Genomic DNA, 13,897 nt, shown 5'->3' on the forward strand with positions numbered 1-13,897 from the left:
CTTGAAATCTCTCTTTGTGAATTTGGTTATTTCTCCTTTTGAGCCTGTCATTGTTTATTTCCCATATTTTGTATTTCTGTTATTAGATGCATAATTGTTTAAGATTGTTTTGATGAAGTAGCCTCCTTATTATTATAAAATGGTCCTCTATATCCCAGTAACAGTGTTTTCTCTAAGATCTTTCCTTATGTAGCATTAACATAGCCACTCCATCTTTCTTTTGATTAGTGAAAGCTTGGTATCTTTTTTAGTCCTTTTGCCTTTAACCTGTTTGCATCTTTATATTTCAAGTGAGTTTCTTGTTGGCAATGTATTACTGGATCTTGCTTTTCTATCTCCTCTGACAATCTCTGCTTTTTATTTGGAATATTTAGACAACTTAAATTTAATATGATTATTGATACTATTGGGTTTAAATTTACTGTCTTTTGTATTTGTCTTGTCTATTCTTTGTTCTTTTCTCCCTGTTTTTTAAATTATTTTTTATGATTGTATTTTATCTCTTTCATAGCTTATTACCTGTACTCATATGCTTTGTTTTTGTAGTGGCTGTTGTAGGGTTTTTTTATACATTTTTAATTACCACAGTCTACCTTCAAGTGTTAAACCACTTCACGAGTAAGAACCTATAACAGTTTCCTTTCATTCCTGCCCATTTAATTTCTCTACTCTGACAGTGTCTGCTTTTTATTTGGAGCGTTTGGACCATTTGAATTTAATGTTATTGTTTATAGTACGGCATTTATTTATTTAATTTTTAAGACAGAAACAAACATCTAAAACTGTACCCTCTGGAAGAACCGCTTGTTCTTGCCCGTCTTATATCTCTCTTTGAGTTGACCTTGCCCTCCCATTGGGCCTTGTGTTTAAGAGCAGGATCTCTGAAGACATCCTTGTGGATGACAGTTTTGTGTAAGGGGATATCCACAGAGTACGTTGTAGGCGTTAAGACGATGTAGTTATAAGCCTTCACAAAAGACTCGATCTTTGACCTCCTAGTAATCTTCTTTTTGCCCATGGCAGCTGTCACTTTGCAGGGATAGCGATCAATTCCAACCACGAGAGCCTGGATGTAGGGGCAGTCTGAGGTGCCATCATTAATGTTCTTTATGATGACAGCTTTGTGTTCAGCCAGGATAGTGCTGGCCAGGACCAGCACCACTTTCCCAGGTTTCATGCACTTGCCCATTTTGACAGCAACCACTGAGGGCTACAACAGAAAGGAAGGCTATTATTGCATTTATGTCTAACATGTTAATTCTTCTTTAAATGTTTTAGTATAATTCACTAGTGAAGCCATCTGGTCTTGGGCTTTATTTTTTTGAGACAGAGTCTCACTCTGTCACCCAGGCTGGAGTGCAGTGGTGCGATTTAGGCTCACTAAACCTCCTGAGTTCCAGTGATTCTCCTGCCTCAGCTCCCTGAGTAGCTGGAATTACAGGCATGCACCACCACGCCTGGCTAATTTTTGTATTTTTAGTAGATACGGGGTTTTACCATGTTGGCCAGGCTGGTCTTGAACTCCTGACATCAAGTAATCTGCCTGCCTTGGCCTCCCAAAGTGCTGGGATTACAGGTGTGAGTCACCACGCCTGGCCCTGGGCTTTTTTTTGTGGGAAGTTTTGTGATTACTCTTTGTTATGTGTTTATTTATGTTTTTTCTTGAGTTAGATTCAGAAGCTTGTGCCTCTCTAGGAACTTGTCCATTTTTTATCTAAGTTTTTGGCATACAGTTTTTAAAAATGACATTCCATTATAATATTTTTTCTTTCTTGTTGTTGTTGTTGTTTTTTTTTTTGAGACAGAGTCTTAATCTGTCGCCCAGGCTAGAGTGCAGTGGTGCAATCTTGGCTCAGTGCAACCTCCACCTCCTGGGTTCAAGCGATTCTCCTGCCTCAGCCTCCCGAGTAGTGGGATTACAGGCATGCGCCCCACATACCTGACTAATTTTTGTATATTTAGTAGAGATGGAGTTTCACCATGTTGGCTAGGCTGGTTTTGAACTCCTGACCTCAGGTGATCTGCCCACCTCGGCCTGCCAAAGTGCTGGGATTACAGGGGTGAGCCACCCTGCCCGGCCTCATTTTTCTTTCTTTAAGTTAGATAATGTATATTCTTTTATTTCTAATTTATTACTTTTCTTTTTTTCTTGGTTAGTGTAGGTTAAAGGGTTGTCAATTTTATTGACCGCTTATATTTCATATATATTCACATATAAACTGTACAATATGCGGCCTTTTGTTGTTGGAGAACATAGTTTATATAATTTTAGTCCTTTCAAATTTATTGAGACTTGTTTTATGCTCTTGTAGAGAATCTTTTATATTGCACTTGAGAAGAATGCGTATTCTGCTGTTGGGTGGAATGTTTTTAGATCTAGTTGTTTTATGGTGTTCAGTTTTTCAATTTCCTTGCTGATCTTCAATTTTATTCTGTTATTTGGAGTAGGATATTGCAGTCTCCCAACTATTACTGTTAAATTGTCTGATTCTTTCTTCAATTCTGTCAGTTTTTGCTTCATGTATTTTGGGACTCTGTTGTTAGGTACATGTATGTTTGTAATTACTGTATTTTTCTTAAGTATTGATACTTTCATCATTATAAAATATCCCCTCTTCATCTCTAGTGGCATTTTTTGTTTTGAAGTCTACTTTGTCTTGATGTTAGCATGGCTACTCCAGCTCTTTTCTAGTTGCTGTTTGCACGTATATCCTTTTCTGTCTCTTTACTTTCAGCCTATTTGTGTGTGAATAGTAGAATATATATTCTTTTCAATGGCAACATGGAGTATACTCCAGATGGATATTTAACCTCACAAGAAGTTTAATAGTTTTTGAAGTGTTTGTGCAATTTTATACTTGTACCAGCAATGTATAAGAATTCTATTTTCTCAATATCCTCTCCAACATTTGGTGGTGTCAGTCTTTTTAGTTTTAGGTATTCTAATGAGGTGTGAAATGGTTTCTTATTGTCATTTCACTTGGCATTTTGCTGCTGTTTACCTTTCATGTGTTTATTGGCCATTCAAAGATCTTTTCTGGGAAATGATTTTTTCAAGACTTGTGCCCCCTTTCTAATACATTTTTTTAAAATTATTGATTTGTCATAGTTAATTATATATTTTGGGTACAAGTCTTTGGTACATATATATTTTTGTTGTTTTTTAGAGACAGGGTCTCACTCTGTTGCTGAAGCTGGAGTGCAGTGGTACAGTCATAGCTCACTGCAGACTCAAGGTCATGAGCTTAAGTGATCCTCCTGCCTCAGCCTCCTATTTTATTTTTTGTAGAGACAAGGTTTTTCTATGTTGCCCAGGCTGGTCTCACATTCCTGGCCTTAAATGATCCTCCTGCTTTAGCCTCTGAAAGTGCTGCAAATACAGGCATGAGTCACCATTCCTGGCCTACATATATGTTTTGAGAGTGTTTTTTTTAGTCTGTGACTTGAGTTTTTATTTTGTTAAGGATATCTTTTTTATTTTTGAAGATTATTATTATTATTTTTAAAATAATAGAGACAAGGTCTTGCTATGTTACCCAGGCTGAAACTCCTGGCCCTAAGTGATCCTCTCACCCTAGCCTCCCAAGGTGTTGAGCTTATCGGCATGAACCACCTCACCTGGCCTGTTAATAATATTTTTTTGATGAGTACAAGTTGTTAATACTAAAAAAATCCAGTTTATTACATTTTTTCCTTTTATGATTACTACTTTCTGTATACCACTTTAAAAATCTTTGACCATTCTAAAGTTGTGGAGGTTTTTCACCTCTGTTGTATTTAGAAACTTTGTAGGTTTAACTTATCTTTAACATTTATGTCTGTGACCCATTTTATATAATTTTTTTGTGTGTACTGTGGTTGGGGTCAAAGTTTTTTATTTTTATTTTTTGAGATGGAGTTTTGCTCTTGTTGCCCAGGTTGGAGTGCAATGGCTCGACCTTGGCTCACTGCAACCTCCACCTCGTGGGTTCAAGTGATTCTCCTGTCTCAGCCTCCTGAGTAGCTGGGATTACAAGCATGAGCCACTACACCCAGCTGATTTTGCATTTTTAGTAGAGACGGCATTTCTCCATGTTGGTCAGGCTCATCTCGAACTCCTGACCTCAGGTGATCTGCCCACCTCGGCTTCCCAAAGTGTTAGGATTACAGGCATAAGCCACTGCCCCTGGCCAAAGTTTATTCTTTTATATGGCTATCTAGTTGTTGCAAAAGTACTTGTTGAAAATACTTTTATTTCCTATTTATTTGCTGTGGTGCCTTTGTGACAAATTAATTAAGCATATTAGGTGTGAACCTATTTCTGAAGTCTTTTCTGTTCTATTGATTAATTTTTAAATTTTTAGACTACTTCCAGACTTATTTACTTAGTTAATTGTGGTTATAGAGTACCTGTAGAAATTCAGTGGTTTGAATCCTACAACATAGTCATTTTTCACAATTATTTTGACTCTTCTAGGTATTTTTTATTTACACACAAATTTTAGAATCAAATTGTCATTTTCCACTAACAATACTATTGTGATTGTGGTTTTTATTATAAGTTGATTTGTGGAGAATTTACATTTTAACAATATTAAGTCTTCAATCCATGAATATGGAATACTGCTCTAGTTTAGGTTTTTTAAAATTGTCTTCATTAGAGTTAAATTTTTGGTGTGACAGTCTTGCATATATTTTATTAAATTTATTTCAAAGTATTTTGCTTTCAATGCTGTTGTAAACCGATTTTTTTTATGATTTTATTTTTCATTTGTTTGCCACTTATATGTAGAAATAATTTGTTGTTAGGTTGAATTGTCAATATGTATTGCAATTTTGATAATTTACTTATTCTAACTTTTCTGGGTAAATTCATTAAATAAAATTTTGAGGCCGTGCCACTGAGCCCAGAACCAAGAGACTAAGCCATAGCTGGAACATCATTTATACATTTCTTTTTTTTTTTTTTTTTTTGAGACAGAGTTTTGCTCTTGTCACCCAGGCTGGAGTGCAATGGCGCAATCTCAACTCACCGCAACCTCTGCCTCCCGGGTTCAAGTGATTCTTCTGTCTCAGCCTCCCAATTAGCTGGGATTACAGGCATGTACCACCATGCCTGGCTAATTTTGTGTTTTTAGTAGAGACAGGGTTTCTCCGTGTTGGTCAGGCTGGTCTTGAACTTCCGACTTCAGGTGATCTGCCCGCCTCAGCCTCCCAAAGTGCTGGGATTACCAGCGTGAGCCACCGCACCCAGCCCCTTTATACCTTTCTTACACAACTTTTGTGTGTCATAAGTCCCACCTTTGGGGTCCTTGTAAGTATGAGTCTGTCATTTATCATGTTTTTTCTTTTTGTCACACAAAGTGGCTTACCTACTTATTTGCATGGTAATCCTTGGTTTTATAGGTTTTGGACTTATCCTGAAAACTCAAATTTAGCTACGTTAACTTGTTAGGATGATAATTTATATCAGCAAGTACTTTGAAATCAGCCTACCTCCTCTCTTTTTCTCTCTGCTTCTACCTTTAGCTTCAGTTTTGAGTTCATTTGTTTGTTTGTTTGTTTGTTTGTTTTCTGAGACAGGGTCTCACTCTGTTACCCAGGCTGGAGTGACCTTCCAGGGTCAAGCTGTCCTCCAACCTCAGCCTCCTAAGTAGCTGGGACTACAGGTGTGCACCACCACGCCTGGCTATTTTTGCATTTTGTTGTAGGAATGGGTTTTGCCATGTTGCCCAGGCCACTCTCGAACTCCTGGGCTTAAGCTATCCTCCCACCTAGGTCTCCCAAAGTGTTAGGATTACAGGTGTGAGCCACTGTGCCTGGCCCAGGTTTTTTCTATTTATCATTTATTTACTTTTTGATGAGCAGTTAGGGGAAGAGATCTCCTCTACTTCCTATTGGGACCAACAATGCATTCATAAATATATTTTACCTAGTATGTAGTTGCTTTAGAATGGTAAGTTCTCTTCGTATATCTAAACTACCATATGCTGTCAAGTGTTTCTTTCTCTTTTTTTCTTTTAGAAGTTTTATCAGGTAACTTTTTTTACCCTCAAGGTCAAAGAAGAACACAATTTATTCATCTTTATACCTCAAATATTCCAAATATTCTTTTTTTTTTTTTTTTTTTTTTTTTTTTGAGATGATTTTGCTCTGTCGCCCAGGCTGGAGTGCAGTAGCCCAATCTCAGCTCACTGCAAGCTCCGCCTCCTGGGTTCTCACCATTCTCCTGCCTCAGCCTCCTGAGTAGCTGGGACTACAGGTGCCCGCCACCACGCCCTGCTAATTTTTTGTATTTTTTTAGTGGAGACGGTGTTTCACTGTGTTAGCCAGGATGGTCTTGATCTCCTGAAATCATGATCCACCTGCCTGAGCCTCCCAAAGTGCTGGGATTACAGGTGTGAGCCACCGCACCTGGCTATACCACAAATATTCTAATACACAGATCAAAATAGAATAAAACAGATGACTAGTAATTTTATTTCCATATTATTTGTACACATTTATGGGGTACATATGCAGTTTTGTTTTGTTTTGTCTTTGAGATGGAGTTTCGCTGTTGTTGCCCAGGCTGGAGTGAAATGGCACAATCTCGGCTCATCGCAACCTCCCGGGTTCAAGCAATTCTCCTGCCTCAGCCTCCTGAGTAGCTAGGATTACAGGCATGCGCCACCACGCCAGGCTAATTTTGTATTTTTTTTTAGTAGAGACAGGGTTTCTCCATGTTGGTCAGACTGGTCTTGAACTCCTGACCTCAGGTGATCCTCCCGCCTCGGCCTCCCAAAGTGTTGGGATTATAGGCATGAGCCACCGCGCCCAGCCATGTGCAGTTTTGTTATGCATAGATAGTGTAGTGATCAAGTCAGGGCTTTTAGGGTACCAATCACCTGAATGACATATGTTGTACCTATTAACCAATTTGTCATCATCCTCCCCTCTTCCACCCCGTCACCCTTCTGAGTCTTCATTGTCTATCACTCCACTCTCTACGTCTATGTGAACATGTTTTTTAGTACCCACTTATGAGTGAGAACATGTGATACTTGTCTTTCTGTGCCTGGCTTGTTTCACTTATGATAAGCCTCCAGTTCTACATATGTTGCTGCAAAAGACATGATTTTGTTCTTTTTTTGGGCTCAATAGCATTCTATTGTGTATACATGCAACACATTTTCTTTATCCATTTGTCCACTGATGGACACTTAGGTTGATTCTATTCTTTGTGATTCTGAATAGTGCTGTTATAAACATATGAGTGCTGATATAATTTTGATACATTGACTTATTTTCCTTTGAGTAGATACCTGGTAATGGGATTGCTGGATTGAATGGTAGTTCTATAGTTATATTTTTACTTTGAGAAATCTTTATACTGTTTTCCATAGAGGTTGTACTAATTTAGATTCCCACCAACAGTGTATAAGAGTTCCCGTTTCTCCACTTCGTAGCCATTATCTGTTATTTTATGTCTTTTTAATGATAGCCATTCTAACTGGGTTTACTTGTTACCTTTTTGTGAATGACTCCCAAATCTGTTTTTTTTTTTTTTTTTGAGACGGAGTCTTGCACTGTCACCCAGGCTGGAGTGCAGGGGCATGATCTCGGCTCACTGCAAGCTCCGCCTCCCGGGTTCACGCCATTCTCCTGCCTCAGCCTCTGGAGTAGCTGGGACTATAGGCGCCTGCCGCCATGCCCAGTTATTTTAGTAGAGACAGGGTTTCACAGTGTTAGCCAGGATGGTCTCGATTTCCTGACCTCATGATCCTCCCACCTCGCCCACCCAAAGTGCTGGGATTACTGGTGTGGGCCACCGCGCCCGGCCTGAATGACTCCTAAATCTTTTACTCATGTCTAACGATAAATCTTTTGAGTTTGAACTGCTTGTTGGATATTTCTCATCACGTATTTGGTCAATACCTTAAATTCAGCATTTCTAAAACTAAACTCATTCTTTTTTTTTTTTTTTTTTTTTTTTGAGAGGGAGTCTCGCTCTGTCGCCCAGGCTGGAGTGCAGTGGCACCATCTCGGCTCACTGCAAGCTCCACCTCCCAGTTTCACGCCATTCTCCTGCCTCAGCCTCCCGAGTAGCTGGGACTACAGGCGCCCGCCACCTCGCCCGGCTAGTTTTTTGTATTTTTTAGTAGAGACGGGGTTTCACTGTGTTAGCCAGGATGGTCTCGATCTCCTGACCTCGTGATCCGCCCGTCTCGGCCTCCCAAAGTGCAGAGATTACAGGCTTGAGCCACCGCGCCCGGCCAATGTTTTTCTTAATATGTATGCCTCTTTCTGATTCTCCTATTTTTATTAGAGGTATTACCATTTTGCTGTTTGGTTGTCTTAATAAAGTAAATTAAAATGAATTTCATTTGGAGAAGTTCATGTCATGCCTTGAGATTATGGACAAGCCTGGAATCTTAGAATATCAGGTGTAGAATTTGCTGCTCTGTAGGGTTGTTAATAACATTTTAGTAATAACAATATCTGTATTTATATTGTCACTTCACAGGTATCATTTCTCTCCTTTTTCTTAACAATCTTGGGGGGTAGGCTAGGTGTATCTCATTTCACAGATATGGAAAGTTAAAGAAGGAAGGAAACAAACACATACTGAGAATGCACTAGGTGCCAGGTTTTGTCACTGCTAAATGAAGGAAAACTGGCCTTTCTCTTCTGTTTCCTACTCTTCATCAGCAACCAGGTTTGAAATATCGTTGTCATTGATCTTAGAAGTGGGAAGCATCCTGGAGATGTTCTAAATTATGTCCTTGCAAGGGTTGGCCTGTGGACCTGTGTCAGTCTACAAACTGCTTATTACTGGTCTGTGATAGAATAAGTGTGGAAATTATGAATAAGCTTTAGAAAATTGTGTAATCATGTAACATGCCTCAGCATTCAAGTGCATCTTTCCGCACTTAACTTGAGAAGCACTGATTTAGTCCTTCCATTCTGCAGTAATAGCATCTTTTTTATTTTTATTTTTTCCGTTTTCCATAGGTTATTGGGGTCCAGGTGGTATTTGGTTACATGAGTAAGCTTTTCAGTGGCGATTTGTGAGATCTTGGTGAACCCATCACCTGATCAGTATTCACTGCACCCTATTTGTAGTCTTTTATCCCTTGCTCCCCTTCCTCCCTTCCCCCCAAGTCCCCAGAGTCCAGTGTATCTTGCTTATGCCTTTGGGTCCTCATAGCTTAGCTCTCACATATCAGTGAGAACATAGGATGTTTGGGTTTCCATTTCTGAGTTACTTCACTTAGAATAATAGTCTCCAGTCTCATTCAGGTCACTGCAAATGCCATTAATTCATTCCTTTTTATGGCTGAGTAGTATTCCATCATACACACACACACACACACACACACACACACACACACACACACACCACAGTTTTCTTTATCCACTTGTTGACTGATGGGCATTTGGGTTGGTTCCATGATTTTGCAGTTGCGAATTGTGCTACTATAAATGTGTGTGCAAGTATCTTTTTCGCATAATGACTTCTTTTCCTCTGGGTAGATACCTGGTAGTGGGACTGCTGGGTCAAATGGGAGTTCTTCTTTTAGTTCTTTAAGGAATCTCCACACTGTTTTCCATAGTGGCTGTACTAGTTACATTCCCACCAGCAGTGTAGAAGTATTCCCTGATCACCACATCCATGCCAACATCTACTGATTTTTGATTTTTTGATTATGGCCATTCTTGCAGGAGTAAGATGGTATCGCATTGTGGTTTTAATTTGCATTTCCCTGCAAATCAAATTTGCAATTAGTGATGTTGAGCATTTTTCCATATGTTTATTGCCCATTTGTTTAACTTCTTTTGAGAATTGTCTATTCATGTCCTTAGCCCACTTTTTTTTTTTTTTTTTTTTTTTTTTTTTTTTGAGATGGAGTCTCACTCTGTCGCCCAGGCTGGAGTGCAGTGGCGCCATCTCGGTTTACTGCAAGCTCTGCCTCCTGGGTTCACGCCATTTTCCTGCATCAGCCTCCCAAGTAGCTGGGACTACAGGCGCCCACCACCATGCCTGGCTAATTTTTTGTATTTTTAGTAGAGACAGGGTTTCACCGTGTTAGCCAGGATGGTCTCGATCTCCTGACCTCGTGATCCGCCTGCCTTGGCCTCCCAAAATGCTGGACTTACAGGCACGAGCCACTGCGCCCAGCTGAACATAGCCCACTTTTTATTGGGATTGTTTGTTTTCTTCTTACTGATTTGTTTGAGTTCATTGTCAATTCTGGATATTAACAATATCTATATATTGTTATATCTATATATCAGTATCTATATATCCTTTGTCAGATATATAGATTGTGAAGAGTTTCTCCCACTCTGTGGGTTGTCTGTTTACTCTGCTGACTGTTCCTTTTGCTGTGCAAAAGCTCTTTAGTTTAATTATGTCCCAGCTAGTTATCTTTGTTTTTACTGCATTTGCTTTTGGGTTCTTGTCATGAACTCCTTGCCTAAGCCAATATCTAGAAGTGTTTTTCCAGTGTTAGAATTTTTATAGTTTCAGGTGTTAGATTTAAGTCCTTAATTGACCTTGAGTTGATTTTTGTATAAGGTGAGAGATGAGGATCCAGTTTCATTCTCCTGCACGTGGCTAGCCAATTATCCCAGCACCATTTGTTGAAAGGGTGTTCTTTTTCCACTTTATGTTTTTGTTTGCTTTGTCAAAGATTAGTTGGATGTAAATATTTGAGTTTATTTCTGGGTTCTCTATTCTGTTCCATTGGTCTATGTACCTATTTTTATACCAATACCATGCTTTTTTGGTGACTGTGGCCTTATAGTATAGTTGGAAATCAGGTAGTGTGATGCTTCCAGATTTGTTGTTTTTGCTTAGTCTTGTGTTGGCTATGTGGGCTCTTTTTTGGTTCCTTAGGAATTTTAGAATTGTTTTTTCTAATTTTGTGAAGAATGAGGTGGTATTTTGATTGGGAATATGTTGAATTTGTAGATTGCTTTTGGCAGTATGGTCATTTTCACAATATTGATTCTACCCATCCATGAGCATGGGATGTGTTTCCATTTGTTTGTGTCATCCGTGATTTCTTTCAGCAGCGTTTTGTAGTTTTCCTTGTAGAGGTCTTTCGCCTCCTTTGTTAGGTATAATCCTAAGTATTTTATTATTTTTTTTATTTTGCAGCTATTATAAAACGGATTGAGTTCTTGATTTGATTCTCTGCTTGGTCGCTGTTGCTATATAGAAGAGCTACTGATTTACATATGTTAATCTTGTATCCAGACACTTTGCTGAATTCTTCTATCAGTTCTAGGAGCTTTCTGTAGTCTTAATGGATTTCAAGGGTAAACGATCAGATCGTCGGCAAACAGTGACAGTTTGACTTCCTCTTTACTGATTTGGATGCCCTTTCTTTCTTTCTCTTATCTAATTGCTCCAGCTAGGACTTCCAGTACTATGTTGAAGAGGAGTAGTGAGAGTGGGCATCCTTGTCTTGTTACAGTTCTCAGAGGGAATGCTTTAAACTTTTCCCCATTCAGTATTTTGTTGGCTGTGGGTTATAGATGGCTTTTATTATATTGAGGTATGTCCCTTGTATGCCAATTTTGCTGAAAGTTTTAATCATAAAGGGGTGCTGGATTTTTTCAAATGCTTTTTCTGCATATATTGAGATGATCAGGTGATTTTTGTTTTTAATTCTGTTTATGTGGTGTATCACATTTCTTGACTTGCTTATGTTAAACCATCTCTGCATCCCTGGTATGAAACTCACTTGACATGGTGAATTATCTTTTTGATAAGTTGTTGGATTCGGTTAGCTAATATTTTGTTAAGGGTTTTAGCATCTGTGTTCATCAGGGATATCGGTCTGTGGTTTTCTTTTTTGGTTATGTCCTGGTTTTGGTATTAGGGTGATGCTGGCTTCATAGAATGAATTAGGGAGGGTTCCTTCTTTCTCTATCTTGTGGAATAGTGTCAAAAGGATTGGTACTAATTCTTCTTTGAATGTCTGGTAGAATTCTGCTGTGAATAAGTCTGGTCCTGGAATGGTTTTTGTTGGTAATTTTTAAATTACCATTTTAATCTTGCTGCTTGTTATTGGTCTGCTCAGGGTATCTAATTCTTCTTGATTTAAGCTAGGAGTGTTGTATTTTTCCAGGAATTTATCATTTATCTATCTCTTCTAGGTTTTCTAGTTTATGTACATAAAGGTGTTCATAGTAGCCTTGAATGATCTTTTGTATTTCAGTGGTATCAGTTGTAACATCTCCTGTTTTGTTCCTTATTGAGGTTATTTGGATTTTCTCTCTTCATTTCTTGGTTAATCTTGCTAATGGCCTATCAATTTTATTTATCTTTTCAAAGAACCAGCTTTTTGTTTCATTTATCTTTTGTATTTTGTTTGTTTGTTTCAGTTTCGTTTAGTTCTGCTCTGATATTGGTTATTTCCTTTCTTCTGCTGGGTTTGGGTTTAGTTTGTTCTTGTTTCTCTGCTTCCTTGATGTGTGACCTTAGAATGTCAGTTTGTGCTCTTCCAGTCTTTTTGATGTAGGCGTTTAGGGCTATGAACTTTCCTCTTAGCACTGCCTTTGCTGTATCCAAGAGGTTTTGATAGGTTGTGTCATTATTGTTGTTCAATTTGAAGAATTTTTAAATTTCCATCTTGATTTTGGTTTTGTCCCAATGCTCTTTCAGGAGCAGGTTATTTAATTTCCACGTATTTGCGTGGTTTTGAAGGTTCGCTTTGGAGTTGATTCCCAGTTTTATTCCACTGTGGTCTGAGAGAGTGCTTGATATAATTTCAATTTTCTTAAATTTACTGAGGCTCGTTTTGTGGCCTAGCATATGGTTCTATCTTGGAGAAAGTTCCGTGTGCTGTTGAATAGAACGTGTGTATTCTGCAGTTGTTGGACAAGGCCTTTTACTATTCTATAATATCCCTCTTTGTCTCTTTTAACTGCTGTTGCTTTAAAGTTTGTTTTGTCTGATGTAAGAATAGCTACCCCTGCTTGCTTTTGGTGTTCATTTGCATGAAATGCCTTTTTCTGTGCCTTTAAGTTTATGTGAGTCTTTATATGTTAGGTGAGTCTACTGAAGGCAGCAGATAGTTGGTTGGTGGGTTCTTATCCATTCTGTGGTTCTGTATCTTTTAAGTGGAGCATTTAGGCTATTTACATTCAATGTTAGTATTGAAATATGAGGTACTATTGCTTTCATTGTGCTCTTTGTTGCCTGTGTGCTTTGGTTTTTTGTTTTTTGTTTCACTTTCTAACGTGTATTTTTGTTTTATAGGTCCTATATGATTTGTGCTTTAAAGAGATTCTGTTTTGATGTGTTTCCAGTATTTGTTTCAAGATTTAGAGCTCCTTTTAGCAGTTCTTGTAGTGGTGGTTTGGTAATGGTGAATTCTCTCAGCATTTGTTTGTCTAAAAACAACTGTATCTTTCCTTCATATGTGATGCTTAGTTTTGCTGGATACAAAATTCTTGGCTGACAATTGTTTTGTTTAAGGAGGCTGAAGATAGGGCCCAATCCCTTCTAGTTTGTGGGGTTTCTCTTGAGAAATCTGCTGTTAATCTCATAGGTTTTCCTTTATAGGTTACCTGGTGCTTCTGTCTCACAGCTCTTAAGATTCTTTCCTTCGTCTTAACTTTGGATAACCTGGTGACAATGTGTCTAGGCAAAGGTTCCCAGGTCAATGGAGTTGTGTATTTAGGAGGATTATGGCTGCCTCTGCTGAATCACGTAGGTTGTCAGGGAAGTGGGGGAAAGCCAGCAGTCATAGACCTCACCCAGCTCCCACACAATCTGAAGGGCCAGCCTCACTCCCACCATGCCCCACCTAATAGCCCAGTCTGTTTCCAGGCAGTGGGTGAGCAGGGCTTGAGAACTTGCCCCAGGCTACCTGCCTCCCAGCTGGGAAAGAAAAGGGCTTTGGTTCTTTCCCCACCTGTG

General features: G+C 38.8%; 2 protein-coding genes and 1 pseudogene across 11 annotated transcripts in view; 1 reads left to right on the forward strand and 2 right to left on the reverse strand.

The window, feature by feature from the left end:
* EEF1B2 (eukaryotic translation elongation factor 1 beta 2) overlaps positions 1–13,897 on the reverse strand; it is a 954,602-nt gene that overhangs the window by 110,821 nt on the left and 829,884 nt on the right. The window lies entirely within an intron of this gene.
* The window catches only part of INO80D (INO80 complex subunit D), a 93,905-nt gene that overhangs the window by 41,781 nt on the left and 38,227 nt on the right, over positions 1–13,897 (forward strand). The gene's annotated exons all lie outside the window — the stretch shown is intronic.
* LOC126932203 (60S ribosomal protein L27-like) lies at positions 777–1,189 on the reverse strand (annotated as a pseudogene).

The sequence above is a fragment of the Macaca thibetana genome, chromosome 12 (genome assembly GCF_024542745.1).
Source record: "Macaca thibetana thibetana isolate TM-01 chromosome 12, ASM2454274v1, whole genome shotgun sequence".
NCBI classification, from domain to species: Eukaryota; Metazoa; Chordata; class Mammalia; order Primates; family Cercopithecidae; genus Macaca; species Macaca thibetana.